The sequence below is a fragment of the Petaurus breviceps genome, unplaced genomic scaffold, assembly GCF_028583685.1.
Source record: "Petaurus breviceps papuanus isolate PSGF00001 unplaced genomic scaffold, PetGlider_PUasm1.0 356, whole genome shotgun sequence".
Taxonomy (NCBI): domain Eukaryota; kingdom Metazoa; phylum Chordata; class Mammalia; order Diprotodontia; family Petauridae; genus Petaurus; species Petaurus breviceps.
In genome coordinates this window covers 821,073-835,772 of record NW_027186290.1, presented here as the reverse complement: position 1 = coordinate 835,772, position 14,700 = coordinate 821,073, and the positions used below count along the sequence as shown (strand labels likewise).

General features: G+C 54.0%; 2 protein-coding genes across 4 annotated transcripts in view; one reads left to right on the top strand and one right to left on the bottom strand.

Annotated features, from left to right (window-relative positions):
• LOC138168284 (zinc finger protein 420-like) overlaps positions 1 to 14,700 on the bottom strand; it is a 771,269-nt gene that overhangs the window by 582,146 nt on the left and 174,423 nt on the right. The gene's annotated exons all lie outside the window — the stretch shown is intronic.
• The window catches only part of ITSN2 (intersectin 2), an 86,394-nt gene continuing 72,089 nt past the window's right edge, over positions 396 to 14,700 (top strand). For all 3 annotated transcript variants that reach the window (XM_069097345.1, XM_069097344.1, XM_069097343.1), the window contains exon 1: positions 396 to 585. The gene's annotated coding sequence lies outside the window, so the exon portion shown is untranslated. The remainder of the gene's footprint in view (positions 586 to 14,700) is intronic.

The following is a 14,700-nucleotide window of genomic DNA, read 5'->3' as shown; positions in this document are numbered from 1 at the left end:
CCCCCCAGGTCCCGCCCCTCCTGGCCTCGGTTCCCTTCCAGCCCCGCCCCTTCGAACTCCAGGCACCTCCCCCTCTGGTCCTCTTCTCCAGACTACAGGATAATCCTCCTCCGGCCCCGCCCCCTCACTCTTCCAATCCTTGGAAGGTCTCCTTCCTAGGCCTCGCCCCTCCCTCCTGGCCTCCGTTCCCCTCCAGCCCCGCCCCTTCGAACTCCAGGCCCCTCCCCCTCTGGGCATCTCCAGACTCTATAGGACAACCACCCCGCCCCCCCGGTCCCGCCCCTCCTGGCCTCCACTGGTTCCCCCGGCCCCGCCCCCTCTCTCCGGGCCGCGCCCCCGGCTTCCATCCGAACGATCGTCACATGACGTCCTGGCGGGCGCGGTGACGTAAGATGACGCCGCGGTGACGTCGGGGCGGGGCCGGGTGGCGCTGACAGGCTGCCCTGACAGGAGGAGCGGCGGCTGCTTGGCTTGTCGCTGGCGGCTCGTCAGCCCCCGAGCGCAGTCGGGACCCCCAGCGCGGGTCCCCGCGGGCGGCCGAGGGAGCGGCGGAAGCGAAGGTTGAAGCGGAGCCAGCGGCGGCAGGTGGGGGCGCGCGGAAGCAGGAAGCAGGAAGGAGGCCCCGCTTCCGGTGGCGACTGCCCGGCCGCGGCGGGGGCGGGGAGGGGGGCGAGCGGCCCACGCGCGTGACAGCTGCCCGGGCCCTGCCTGCCGACTCGGTCTGTGCGCAGGCCGCGGGCCGGGGCGGGGGGGCGCAGCAGCGGAGCTCGGAGGCCCCTCCGGCTGGGCTGGGGAGGGATGGGGCGGTGTAGAAGGGGGCCGGGGACGCGGCCCAACCCCCCCCCCCCGCCCCCCCCGGGGGCTTAGGCCCCCCCCTCTTCCTGGCTCCGCCCCGGCTGCTGGGGGGGGGGGGGGGCTCCTGGGCCCGCACCTCCCCTAGCCCTGTGGTCACTCAGCAGCCGGCGCGTCCGGAGTCTCGAGGGAAGGCTCCGGGGCCCGGCGCGCCGGCGTCCGTGGGGCTGCTGCGCAGCTTGTGCAGACCCTGCTGCGGCCGCCTCCGCTTCTCAGAGCGCAGGCGGGGCGTCCTCACTGATCCCCCTTTCCCCGGTAACCCCAGCGTGGGAGCCCCTGCTCCGCTCCCGGGGCTGAGGCCGGCGGAGGTTAGGTGACTTGGTCAGGGTCATGCCGCCAGGAAGGGGCGGAGGCTGGATCTGCACCCTGGCGTTCCTGGGGGACGGTGGTGGAAGGTCTTCCCGTCGCCCCAGCCTAACTACCGCCTCTGCTGGGGGCTTTTCGGACCCCTCCGCCCTCTCTCTCTCCAGTTAAACTTCCGAGGGCAGGGTCCCGGCCCGGCCTGGCCCTCCTCCTCCCAGGCCCGACCCCTGCGCGGGCACCGTGCGGGCATGGAGCCTGTGTGGGGCAGCCCCTGCCCGCAGCGCGGGGGGTCCTGTCGCCGCCCCCGGGCCGGGCGCTCCTGGCGCTGTCCCTGCGCGGCCGCGGTGCGGGCATGGAGCCCTCATGCCGGCCCCCCGCATTGAGCCTGCCTGGGCACAGTGGCGGCTGCTTCTGTGGGGTCTCCGGGCATATGTGCGCCAGTCACCTGCCTAGTTTTCTTAGCCTCCCTGTGGGCCTCAAGGACACAGAGGTGGGGACGGTCTCATCCAGGCCTGACCACCTGGCTGGAACGGTCTGATGGGGCAGGGCTGGCCGGTGACTCAGCCAGGATTGGCCGACTCTCTCACCCCATCCCTGCTTCTCTCAGGACGCCCTGGTGTCAGTGCTGGGGGAGCTGGGCCTCGGGCAGCCAGGACACTCTCCATGGGGCGGTGGATGGGTTGAGCTGCCTGACAGATCGCCCTGTCACCGTAGAAGAGGATCTTCCAGGCCCAAGGCTGTCTCTGGTTTCTCTTCATTTCACGGGGTGCGGCCTGCCAGTTATTAATTCGTCCGCCCATGGCCAGCCTGCCAGGGGTGATTGGGCCTTTCCCCAGACAGTCAGCCCGGTCCTCAGCCAGCCTGCATAGGCAGTCACCAGGGCGTGTGTCCCTGGTGTGGTCTTGTGGCCTCCCTTCCCTCCCTGTTCCTTCCCCTCCATGGCCATCCCATCTTCATCTGTTAAATGAAGAGACTGTGGCGAGGCTCCTTGGACTGGCACGGCATCTTGGTCAGGGAGCGCTCCAGGGCACGGCCTCCTCCGTTTCAGCAGAGCTCAGGACGGGTGTTTTTGGTTGGCTTTTTACCTGCTGTCGGACCCTCACCAGCCCAGTCTCAGACTCGTTTTCTTTGGTGATGGGAGCATGGGTGTCCAGGAGCCCAGCTGGGTGGAGCTCTGGGGGGTGAGGGGCTCCATTGTGTTGGGATTTGAATCCTTGGATAGTATCTTTTTTCTGCCCTCTTATCAGCCTGTTGCTAGTGGGAGCTGGCATCTATGCAGTATTTGTTACTCTTTGAGCTTGGCTTGGGCTGGGCATTCCGGGTCTGCATCTGCAGCTTGGCAGGGTGTGCTTGGTTCCCCTGCGTGGGGTGGGGGGAACATTGTTCCCTGCCCAGGGCCACACCTAGCTCAGGGGAAAGAGACAGAAGGGAGTCAATTAGGGGCATTTTGTAAGACAGTTTCTTGATGGGGGTGCCTGGGACCCTGTTTCAGTCATACTTTCAATTCTTCATATGTGGCTGTTTGGGAGAAGGAACCCAGCTCTTAGGGACCCTGAGAAGCTCAAGTATACTTTCTTGCCATTTTAAGACCCCACAGATCCAAAAATCACATTTTGAATGTTTTGATTTATCAGATTTTTTTCTTTAAAACTCCCTGGCCTTTGAAAAGATAATTTTGTCTGGTGTTTGGGGTCAGTGAAGTCTTGTAATTCTTAAATCAGTTTGGGGTAGTAGGGAGAGGAAATCTGTTTTGAAGGTTCATTTTGACTCTGACATTGTGTGTTCCCAAGGTCACTTCAGGCTAATGCAGTATGCATTTATTATGTACCTGCTCCGTAGAAGTGAGGCATTGGCCTGAGTGCTAAATAGAGACAGAAAAGAGAAATGAAAAAGAGGCCAGGGCCTGTCCTCCATTGGCCAGAGGCCTAGGGCAGAGTCCAGGACTTCAGTGCTTGGGGTCAGGTTAGTAGGGACCAGCAGTCAGTTGCATTTACCAGGGGTGGGGAAGAAACCCCCACTCTGGCAGACAGGGTTCCAAGGGGGTACAGAGGCATGGCAGGCCAGAGCAGTGAACTCAGCGGGGGCCTCACCCTCCCGAAGCTTGTTGTCAGGACAGGAAGCAGACTTGCAGGGCTGGTAGATCTGGGCCTCGATTTGGGGCTTGTGGGGCAGCAAGTCTGACTGCCGGAAATGCTGGGGAAGCCAGTCAGAGCAGAAGTGGTCTGTGTGTGTCTGTCTGTGGGGTGGGGTGGCTCTTGGGAATGTGTCACAAGCTCTGACTGCCAGCTCAGTACCTCAGACAGGAAATGCTCCAGCAGGATTGGCCGCTCTTGCCATAGTTCTCTTTCCTTGTCTTTCTAGTGCCAAAACGTGTCCATTTGAGCCTCTGGGGGATGAGCCGGGCTTAGAGGAAGGCACCGGTGAGAACAGGTCTGCCTTGATTTGGGCATCTCTGAGGCTGGTCTCTGCTCCATGTGCCAGGCTGCCCCCCCCCCCAGAATGGGCCCTGGGGCTGGCACCCCCTGCCATGCAGGCAGGGCAAGGCTGACCAGACCCATGGTGTGGCAAGCCTGGGCAGCCTTCAGAGTCAGGTGCTTAGTGTTAGGGCAGAGGGCCATTTCTGCTTCTTTCTTTGGTGGACTCAAGCCTTAGGGAATGAACTGAAGCTTGGTGGGCAGAGAGGTAGAGAGCTGGCCTCGGAGCCAGGAGGGCCTTCTCTAGACAGGTTTTAATGGCTTGGGAGGGCCTCGTGCCATTGTGATCACAGATGCAGTCTGTTCCATGAATCAGTATTGTTTTGTTGTGATAACTGTTTCATTAGAATGCTTTCCTCTATAATGCTATGTTTTATTGTTCTGAGAAGGGGTCTGTCCGTGCCCTTTACCAGCTTGCCACCAGAAAGTAGCACCTGACCGTGGTTTGCCACAAACAGCAGCTGGCAGGAGGCAGTCTGTGCTGAGGCGTGTCAGTGAGTCAGTCAGTGGCCGAGTTGGCATTGCCCCACAGGACGCTGGCTGGCGGGGACTCTTGGTCTAGGGAAGGGCTGAATCACATTCCGGCTCTTGTCGCTTCAGGAAGGAAACCCTTCCTTCCTTCTCTGGCGTTAAGTCCCTTGGGAGCTTGCCTTGGCTAGGCCCGGGATGGGAAGCTGGGGTCTTTTCTGTGTTTTGGGCCTGAATCTTCCACCAGGAAGAAGCTCCCTCTGCATGGGCAGACTCGCCTAGGGCAGCTTGTGTGAAAGGCGGCTCTCAAACCCAAGACTCCTGACTCTGGGGCTACTCCACACTGACTATCCTTCTGGCTGATGAAGCACTTGGGGGAGCAGTCCCACTCCCAAGAGGTTTTGTTGTCTGTGCAGTTTAAAGAGAACAAGAGACAGTGGCCCTTGCCCTCAGGGAACCCACAGTCTGCTGAGGAAACGGGGTGTAGACAGGAGAAATGGGGAAAGAAGGGGGGATTGGGAAAGGCTTCCTCTAGAAGGCGGGCTTTGAGCTGGGATGGAAACCAGGAGGTGTAAGGTGAGGCTGTGGAGGCAGGCTGGGGTGATAGTGAGCCATTGGAGTTACTGGAGTCGGGGAGTGATGTGGGAGAACTGACCTTCCACAGCCGAGTAGAGGATGAACTGGGGTGGACAGAGGCTTGGACAGCTGGTGGTGTGGAGGGCTGTAATTTAGTGGGAGCTGAAGATCTGCCCCAAGTGGAGCCCAACAAGACAAGCTGGATTGGGGGAGGCTTGCTCTTCAGGAAGGCCCACACCTTTTCTTCCTGTGTGGTGAGGGTTGTGATGCCCTCTGACCCTGAAGAAGTGTGCTGTGAGGTTAGCATTTTGCTTTGGGGCTCCCTTATGGGAAGGGAGTTCCAGTGGTCTGGCCAGATGAGACTCTGGCAGCTGTGAAGGAGCCCCTTGGCTTTGACACCCCAGATGTTGGTGCTTCTTTCTCTGCTAACTGTGTCCATATGTAGTGGTCAGACGGGTGGGTCTGCCCCGTTGATCTGTGATGTATGTGTTGTTTGGTCAGGCGGTCAGGAGCCCTGCCAGTTGTCATGCTATGATTTCTGTGTGTAATTTCTCTGACATTCAGGGTGCTGACTTTTCCCTTGAACAAAGTAAATGATGTCTGTGTTTGATTAGAGCAAGATTGCCAACCCCTTTGGAGTTGCTTTTCTTTAGAAGAGCAGGTCAAAGAGCACGTGCCGGCAGCCCTCCTGCGTGTTGGTGTTCCTGGCCTTACACCCCACGGCAGCTGCAAGTAGCATTGTTGTGACAGGCGCCTGGCCTGGAGTCAGAAGATCCGAGTTCAAATGGGACTTACTAGCTGTGTGACCCTGGGCAAGTCACTTTACCTCTGCTTGCCTCGGTGTCCCCATCTGTAAAATAGGAGTGATAACAGCACCTGCCTCCCAGGGTGCTTGTGAGGATCACTGACATGGCCATTGTGCTTAGCGCTCTGGTTGGTTCAGTTGTATTCGACCCTGTTGGGATTTTCTTGACAAAAATATTGGAGAGGTTTGCCATTTCCTTCTCCAGTTCATTTTACAGATGAGGAAACTGAGGCAAGTAGGGTTAAGTGACTTGCCCAGAGTCACCCTTACAGCTAGGAAGTGTCTGAGGCCAAATTTGAACTTAGGAAGATGAGTCTTCCTGACTCCAGGCCCAGTGCTGTAACCACTGCACCACCTGGCTGCCCTTGTGGCATAGAGTGGGGGCCGTATAAATGTTAACTGCTGTCATCATCCTCGTCATTCTGGCAGGTAGACCCACCGGCAGGCTGCTGCAGTAGGGCATGTGTGAGGGGATGATGGTATGTTCAGAGCAAGAGATGTAATGAAGATACAGTCAGTAGGCCTTGGCCACAGAATGGAAGTAGGGAGGGAGAGAGAGAGTGAGGAGCCCACAAATGGCCCTTAGGTTTCCATTCTGAGGGTGTTCTAGACAGTCACAGAGAAGTCTGGAAGGAGGAGGCTTTGGAGGCCAAGACCAAGGGTTCCATTTTGGACATGTTGGATTTAAGGTGTCTGTGGGCCACCCCAGACTGAAGGTGTGGAATTCACGGGAGCTGATGAGATAACCGTCGTGATAGAGTATCAAAGACGAAAAGAAGGGGATCCAGGACAGAGCCCTGGATGAAGGGCTAGCAAGGAAATTGAGGAGGGCAACCAGAAAGGTAAAGGGAGAGAGAGGAATGGGGGGAGGGGGCGGGGATGGAAAGAGAGAAAGAAATGGGGGAGGGGTGGCTAGAGCACTGGCCCTGGAGTCAGGAGGACCTGGGTTCAAATTTGACCTCAGACACTTGATACTTACTAGCTGTGTGACCTTGGGCAAGTCACTTAACCCCAATTGCCCTGCCTTCCCCCTCCAAAAAGAAAAAGGAATGGGGAAGAGGGAGGGAGGTGGATGGAGGGACAGACAGGCAGACAGAGATGTCCTGAAAATCTGGAGAAGAGAGAGATCACCAGTGTCAGAGGGCCCATGGAGGTCAAGAAGGCTCAGGGTTGAGAGAAGGCCCCTGGCTTTGGTCCTTGGGACACTCTGAGGGACTTTGGAGAATGAAGAAGAGGGAGAAGAGAAGCAGTGCAGGCCTGTGGTCTTCTCAAGAAGTTTAACCCTGAATGATCACTGTGTTGTGGGATGGACGGGTCAAGTGAGGATTTGGGGAGGGGGAGAAGAGAGAGATCTCCAAGGGCCAGTGTGAGAGTGTGGAGCAAGGGGAGACAGGATGAGTTGGACTTGGCTTGTATATCTAGAGGTGTGTGCCTTGGCGAGAAGATGGGAATCAGAGACAGAGGAAGAGAGAATGCAGGTATAAGATGATGGGGGCAGCCCTGGGAGGGCGTGATGCTCAGAGTAGCTCTGGAGGCTTGAGGAGGAAGACAGTGAACTGAGGGGGTGGGGGAGTATCCAAGGATTACTGTTCGGCAGTGAGGACCCAGTTGGAACATCAGCTTGTAGCAGACCTAGTGACTCAGTGATGGCTGCAGCGGGCCTTGGGAGGGATGCCAGGATGGGCAGCTTTGGAATTAGGGCCGTGATAAACAGGCAGGGGCTGGAGAAGGGTGCTGTGTCGAGCAGGGGTGCCAGCCTGGGAGAGAAGCAAGGGGAGAGGGACTGGAGGCCCTGGGTGGGCAAAGCAGAGGGTGTACTTGGCAAGGCCCTTTGTCAGTCCCTGGGAGCTGTCTGGGTCCCTGCTGTGTGCCGGGCACTCTCAGAGCTGGCTTTCCTTCTGTTCAGGAGGCAGCCTGATGGTGGGAAAGGCTTCCTGTAGAAGGTGATCTGGAAGGAAAGGAGCAGGGGAGGGGGCTCATTCCTGGCCTGGAAGGGACTGTTTATTGTAGGAACCACCCAGCCCCCAAGTGCCCCTCCTCCAGACTGGCGCTCCCCAACTCAATTAACAGCCAGTGGTTCCTCTTTTCTTGCACCTGGTCGTCATGCCAAGGCCCTTGCTATCTGGCACCAGTCTATCTTTCCAAGCCTCTTGGACATCACTCCCTGGCTGTCTGCCGTGGACTGGCAGTCCCTAGAAGGGAGGGCCAATCTTCTCAGCTTAGTCCAGGCACACAGTCGGTGTTTACTCAATGCTTTTGGACCAGCTGGCTCTGTGGGCCAGTCATGTTGGTCCTGGTCCGGTTCCTCATCCCCCTAGAAGGCCTGCATTCTAGTCCAGCCTTGACACCTTTTCACACTATGGCCCTTTTCACTTGGTCCTCTTAGGGCTCAGTTCTTTCTTTCTAGAAGTCTTCCATCATCCCTCCCTCTTAAATCAGCATGCATTTACTGTCTGTATTTTGTATATCCTGACATACACAGATTTTTGCCTGATAGAATATAAGCTTCTGGTGAACAGGCAGGTTCCTATAGGAAATAGGCAACTGCTCTCTGCCAGGAAAACCCTAGTTCAAATGCTGCTTGCCAGGTGACCCCAGGCAAGTAATTTACCCTGGTACTGCCTGAGACAGCCCCCAGGCTACTCCAGGTAGTGGAAGAGTTGCCACCCAGGGGTGACGGGGTGTTTCTTCATATGTGAGCTCCTTATAGCCATGAAGTCACAGGGTCCAAGCCTGGCACAGGCTTTTTGCCTTGGATCAGGAAGGTGGAGGGGGGCATGGTGTTTGCAGTAACAGGCGATGAGGGCTGCCAGCCTTGGGGCCCTGAACATCCCTGGTCAGCTCCCAGTCCTGCGGCTGGCTCCTAAGGAGCTTCTCTGCCAGTCCAGCCCCAGTGGTCCAGGCGCTTCAGAGCCCTCTTGTTCTGGGCCCTGGGCAAAGCATTAGATCAGTAGCTTTAGCTCCTGTTCTTTTGAGTTCTGGTTGCTTTTTGCTTTTGCTCACTGCTTTCATTTCTGAATATATGGCTTTTCCCTCCCTACCCATGTATTCTTTTTTTTTTTTTTGCCTTTTGTAGGGCAGTTGGGGTTAAGTGACTTGCCCAAGGTCACACGGCTAGTTTTTGTGTTAAGTGTCTGAGGCCGGATTTGAACTCAGGTCCTCCCGACTCCAGGGCCAGTGCTCTATTCACTGCACCACCTAGCCGCCCCTCTGCCCATACATTCTTTAAAAAGGAAGAAAAGGTGAGGAACCGCCCAACACATCCCCCAGTCATCCAAGATGGGAGAGAGGGAGAGTGTGTTCTCCACTCCTGGGGGCCAAGCTTCTTGGTCAGGGTAATTAGGTAGCCATTTTTCTATTCTTTCCATTTACATCATTGTCATTGTGCATTTTCTTTCACTCCTCTTGCTATTGGGTGGGCCTATTATAATTGGAGTTTCCAATCGTGAATAGCGTAGGACCTTGATGCAGAAGACCCTATTCCAGTCCTGCCTTGGACGAATCCTAGCCCAGGGAGTCTGGGCTCTCTCCCTGCCAAAGCTGGTCCCAGCCTGAGGCTCAATCTGGGCTCCCCTCCCCAAACAGAACGATGATGTCCATCACAGATTCAGACAGTGGGAATCTCTAACCTGATGCTCAGAGTTAGGGTTAGATATGTCTTCCTCACATGGGTCCGAAGCCCTTGTACGGCATCTTGTTAAGGAGCATAGGCTTTGGGGGAGCCTCCAGTGATGGACCATCTAGCCTTTGGCAGACTGCTCAGGCAGGAGAGAACTGCTGGCCCTAAAGTGTGCTTTGGGCTCTTGACTGGTCCCTCTGAGACACCTCTGCCCTGGGGGCTGAGACGAGCAGGGGAAATGGAGTCAGAGGGAGTGGGATAAGTCAGTCACCTAAGTGAGTCTGCTGTCCATTGTGCAGCCCGAAGCCTGTTGCTCCCTTGAGAGCCAAGGTGGGCTTAGGGGATGGCTGCCCTGGGCTGCCTTTGCTGCCTTTTGTCTCCTCTGCTGGCAGGGTCCTCAGGTCCCCACTTGAGCCGAGTACTTTCTGATCTCAGACAGAGACAGACATTTCTTTCCCTCTTCAATCATGCTGACACCTACTTTTAAAACGTGTGTGTGTATATATATATTTTCCCCCAATTACATGTTAAAACAATTTAAGTTTTGAATTCCAGATTCTATCCCTCTCACCCTGAGATGGTAAGCAGTCCCATATGGGTTATACACGTATAATCATGTAAAACATCTCCATATTAGTCATTTTGTACAAGAAGACTCAAACAAAAAAAAAGGAGAAAAATAATATACTTCAGTCTGTGCAGGATCCATCTCTTTCTTTTGATTCCCATATGCACTCTCCTGCTGTCAGCCTTCGTTACCCCTCAGAAGATGAGGGAAGCAGACTCAGCTGCTCAGGGAGAGTGAGAAGGCCTGGGTGGAGGCCCCAGATGAGGACACTCCCTCTGCACCTTCTCTGTAACTTAGCATCTTAAGGAATTGTCTGGGGCCATGAGAAGGGAAGGGCCTTACCCAGGCCGGCCCAGCTGGCAGCTCCAGGTGGGCCTGGAGCCCCCACATGCTGCTGCTTACAGGCACCTAGGGCCTTGGAGAGCTCTTTCCTCCTCCCAACTCCTGGGGCACTGGGAAGGAGGAGAGATTTGCAGGTGGAGGAGTTCTGAGGGTTCAGGAGCTTAACTAAGGCCCAGAGGTGGCCCAGTGGAGAGTGCTGGCTGGGCCTGGAGTTCACACTCACTTCTCTCTGGAAATGGGGCCCAGAAACCAGGACCAATTATCCCGGCTGACTTCTGTGTTGGTGGTTACTTGTGTGCATTTGTTCATTTTACCCCAGCTGGTTGGGTAAATAGTCAAATCTTTTTTATACGAGATGCCTACTGGCCAAACTTGTGAAGAAAGGAGGCTTATCTCTGGGCTTCCTTTGGGGCCCAGTCCTCTGAGTACTGATTTGGGGCAAGGCTTGGGGCCTTGCCTTCTCAGGGTTGTTGTGAATAACTTCATGGCCTCTTCAGCCTCCGAGGCCATTTGGTCATCTGACCTGGCCCTAAGCTTACCCTGCCCTTATGACTTTTGGAGAGGACTGGTCAGTGGGCTGCCCTGGAGGTCAGGAGGCTTTTCCTGGAATTTTCCCCACTTCTCTCTGGCCTCTGCTTCTTGAGGGGAGGGATTGCCCTCATTTTTTGAGTTTGTAGCAGTAGTGTATGACACAGAGAAAGTAATTTTTCATGTCAGAATGTTTTATAGCAATAGGACCCCCATAAGAAGGGACTCCAGGAGTTTGTGAGAAACTCTCTTTTCCTTGGGTGGTACACCTGACAGTCAGTAGGCATTTGTGGAGCTCTAAGGGTGGGCCAGGAAGAGTGCTAAACTGCTTTGGATTCAAGTAAAGGCAAAAAATAGGGTCCCACATTCTAACAGAGGAAACAGAATTATGTATAATTAGGTTCCTAGAAAATAGATACGTTGTAAGCACCTCCTAGGTAACTTTGAATCAGTCCTTGCTGTGTTTGTCCTTCCTTCTTGAAGAGGATCGCTGTGCCAGGGAAATGACTCCCAGCTGGCTTGGATTTGAGTAAGGAGGGCTGTGCAGGCCCACCAGCCTCACTGTCTCCCCCAGAGCCATCCCGGTCCAGTTGCCAAAAGTTCATCTGGAGGACTGGAGATGGCCCAGGGTGCACTGGGAGCCCCTGGCCTTTAAGGCTCAGCCCTTTTCAGGTTCTCACTTTGATTAAATGCTAACTACATGCCAGGCATGCTGCTAAGCTCTTCCTGTTCAAACCCTGCCCTCAGGCAGCTTACTTTCTTATGGGGGAGACAACATACATCAACAATACAGTAGATTTTATTTTGGGAAGTAACTTTTAGAACTTCTCATACTTATATATTATTTCAGCATCCATTTTTTAAAATTTTGAGTTCCAAGTTTTCTCTTCCTTCTGCCCTTCCCCACTCTTTGAGAAGGCAAGCAGTGATATCTGTTGGACATGCAAAGTCATGAAAACTTATTTCCATATTTACCCTGTTGGGAAAAAAAAAAAAAAAAGAAAAATAAAGTGAACAGGTTCGCTTCCGTCTGCCCTCAGAGTTCATCAGTTCTCTCTGGAGGAGGATAGTGGTTTTTATCATGGGTTCTTCCCAGCTGAGCATTGTAACTGCTGTTACTGTGCAGTGTTCTGGTCATACGGAGTACAGAGAAGGTGACCTTAGTGGGGGTGGTATTAGCACTTGGGGGTATTGGAGTTGGCACCCGAGTTAGGACTCATCAATTTGGAAGGGAGAGAACTGCAGGCCTGGGACATAGCCAGGACAAAGGCACAGAGGTCTGCAGGTGAGTGTTGTGTGTGAGGAGCAGCCTAGAGACTAGCCTCGCCAGGTTCTAGATCCTGGGAGGGTGTGAAAGGGTAAGAAGGGGCCATGTGGCGAAAAGCTTTCAATGCCCAGTAAACCAGGCCATGAGCCTGCACTGCTGAGCACAAATAGAAGTCAGAGGAAAGACCTGTCCTCCGTGCAGCTTATGCTCTAGGGCGGAGACAGCGCATCAGATTTGCCAGTTGGAAACTGGTGGAAGGGGAGGGCAGGGAAGGGTCCTGCCTGGGAGGAGGTTTAAAGTGGGGAAAGAAAGGACAGCCCAGGGGGAATTGAAGCTGGACTGGAGGCCCTGGGAGGAGCTCCCCAGTGGTGGAAGGGCAGAGGGGCTGTTCTAGGGTAAGCATGGAGGGAAGGACCCATCAGAAGGCTATTCCAGTAGACCAGCATGAGACCAAGAAGGGCCTCATGAGAAGGAGATGTGGGCCAGAGGTGACGGACAGACAGAAATCCGGAGGCTTTCTTGTGCGGTATGAGAAGGAGGCTCAGAACGGCCTATGCCTTGAATGATTTTAGAGCCCTTTGTTTCAGAGAGGAAGAAACTGAGGCTGGCACTGTTTTAGTGATTTGCCCCAGATCACACAAGTCAGATTCAGAGCTTGAGTCCCCTCTTGACTCATGGTCCAGGACCCTGGGGCTGCCTCCGAGAGAGTAGGCCCCCTCATGGACTCAGGGCTCACAGACTCAGGAATGGGAGAGTAGGGGATATATCAGTGACCTCTGATGCAGTCTGACCACCAAAGGAATCCCCACTGGGACATCCCCAGTTTCTGCCTGAAGATAGCGCCTTGTCAGGAAGTTGTTCCCAACCTCAGTCTGAAATTTCTCAGTAACTTCTGCCCCCCCCCCCCCATACACACACACACTTGTGCTTCTGTCCTTGAGGACAAGAGAGCTGGGTTGGGAGTCAGGAGACTGGGGGTCTCAACCAGGTCAGTTCTTTTGAGGCCCCAGTTTCTTCCTTGATAAGATGAGTGGGTCCTTTTTAACTCCTGCTATTCCATGATTGAATGAAATCAGATACTCCTCATATCTGCTCTGGGAAGGGCTGGACTAATTCCGATCCATCCTGTGAATTTACTCTTTCTCCCAGAAGACTGATGCCTCCTTCTCCAGAATCTCTTTCCTATAAAACTGTAAGGCAGTTGCCCTTTCTTAACTTTGGGAGTAGCCCATGTGTCTGGTTAAATGATTCTGGGTTTGGGGTCTTTGGTAGGTCAAAGGAGACTGAAAGGGAAGCATTGGCTGTTGGGTTTTTGATTTGTTTTTGATGGAGACAAACCCGAGGAAGGGGCATCATAGGAGGAGGAATTGCCTTGCTCCCATATTGCTTCTCTTTTTGTCTAAGGAGAATGACTTTGAGCTGCCAGCTCAATGCCAACAATGGCTGAAGCCGAGAAAAGTAGCAAGAGGAGCCCCTGCTGTCCTTGGCCAGTTCAAGTCCCTGGCACCCCAGGGAGGAGCGCGAGCACTGAGCCCTCAGCACAGGGGATCTTGGTTTTTTAAATTCTATTTTCATCTCCAAATCCTCTCCCTCCTCCAGCCCTTCTCCCCATTGAGAAAGCAAGATAAACAAAAGTTATTACAAACATGTAGAATCTAGAAAGATCCATTTTTACATTAGCTCTGCCCTGCCTCTCCCCAGGAGAGTCTATCCCCTCTGTATCTAGAGGTGAGCAGCCGCTTTCCTCCCTCAGGGGCCCTCAGGGGCCTTTGAGCAGCCGCTTTCCTTGGGGGCTGTAATGTCATGCCAAGGAAAGGCAACTTCCCAAGGTTCAGAATACCAGCATAGGTGCTCTCCATTTTATTTAGTGACAAACCAAGAACAGAGAAGGTCAAAACATGACATCATTCAAAATACAGCATTTACTAAGGGTGATTAAATAATCTCCAAGGACTACCCCACCCCAGGACCTTCCATTCATTCAATCAATTACAAAGTCCCTGTTCTAAATACTTCTCCACCCCTAGGCTATACCTTCATTTAGTCCATCACAAAACCCCTCTTCTCAAATGGAGATTAGTTTCCAATCTAAGTAAAGTACATTCATTTGCTCAACCACAGAGCACAGAAAGGTCAAAAGTTCCCCACCCCTGGATCACAATTCAATCTACCCCAGAGTTACATCAAGTTTAAACACAGCACTTACTGCGTTTCCCTGATAATAAGACACTGTCTTATTAATTTTTTGGACAGAAAAACACCAGAGGGCTTATTTTCAGGGGAGGGCTTATTTTAATGAACATTGACAGCAATTTTAATAAACAGGTAAATGTGAAAAAAAAAGTACCTTTATTCAATAAGCAAATCACTGGGGAAGAACAGGATGACGTGCTCACTGCTGCAGCTCTGATTGGATGCAGCTCGGAGCGCGGCGTGCGTTTCACCTGGGGGGGGGCGGTGCATACAGAGGGTACTGTAATGTAGCGTGTAGCACAGGGGATCACCTTCACTACAGTAGCAATCTCAATAGGGCTTATTTTCGGGGGAGGGCTTATTTTAGAGGAATCTTACACAGTAAGGGGAGGGCTTATTTTCAGGATAGGTCTTATTATCGGGGAAACACGGTAATACCCAGATGGAGGTCTTTTCTTCATCTTGACACGAGGCAAGTTCTCAGCAATCTTAGTTCCTGGGGAGACAAGGCTTAGCAAGGCCACAAGATACATTGCCAGTCCCTTCATTAATTCATCCTCTCTCTGTAGAACAGTCCTAGAACCCCTGAAAACATTAGCAAAACCCTCTCCCAGGATTTCTGTAAACATACAACAAGAAAATCCTTCTTCAGGGCTTCTGAACCAACAGAAAGGTTCCCAGACCCCTGCAACAACAGCACTGTCC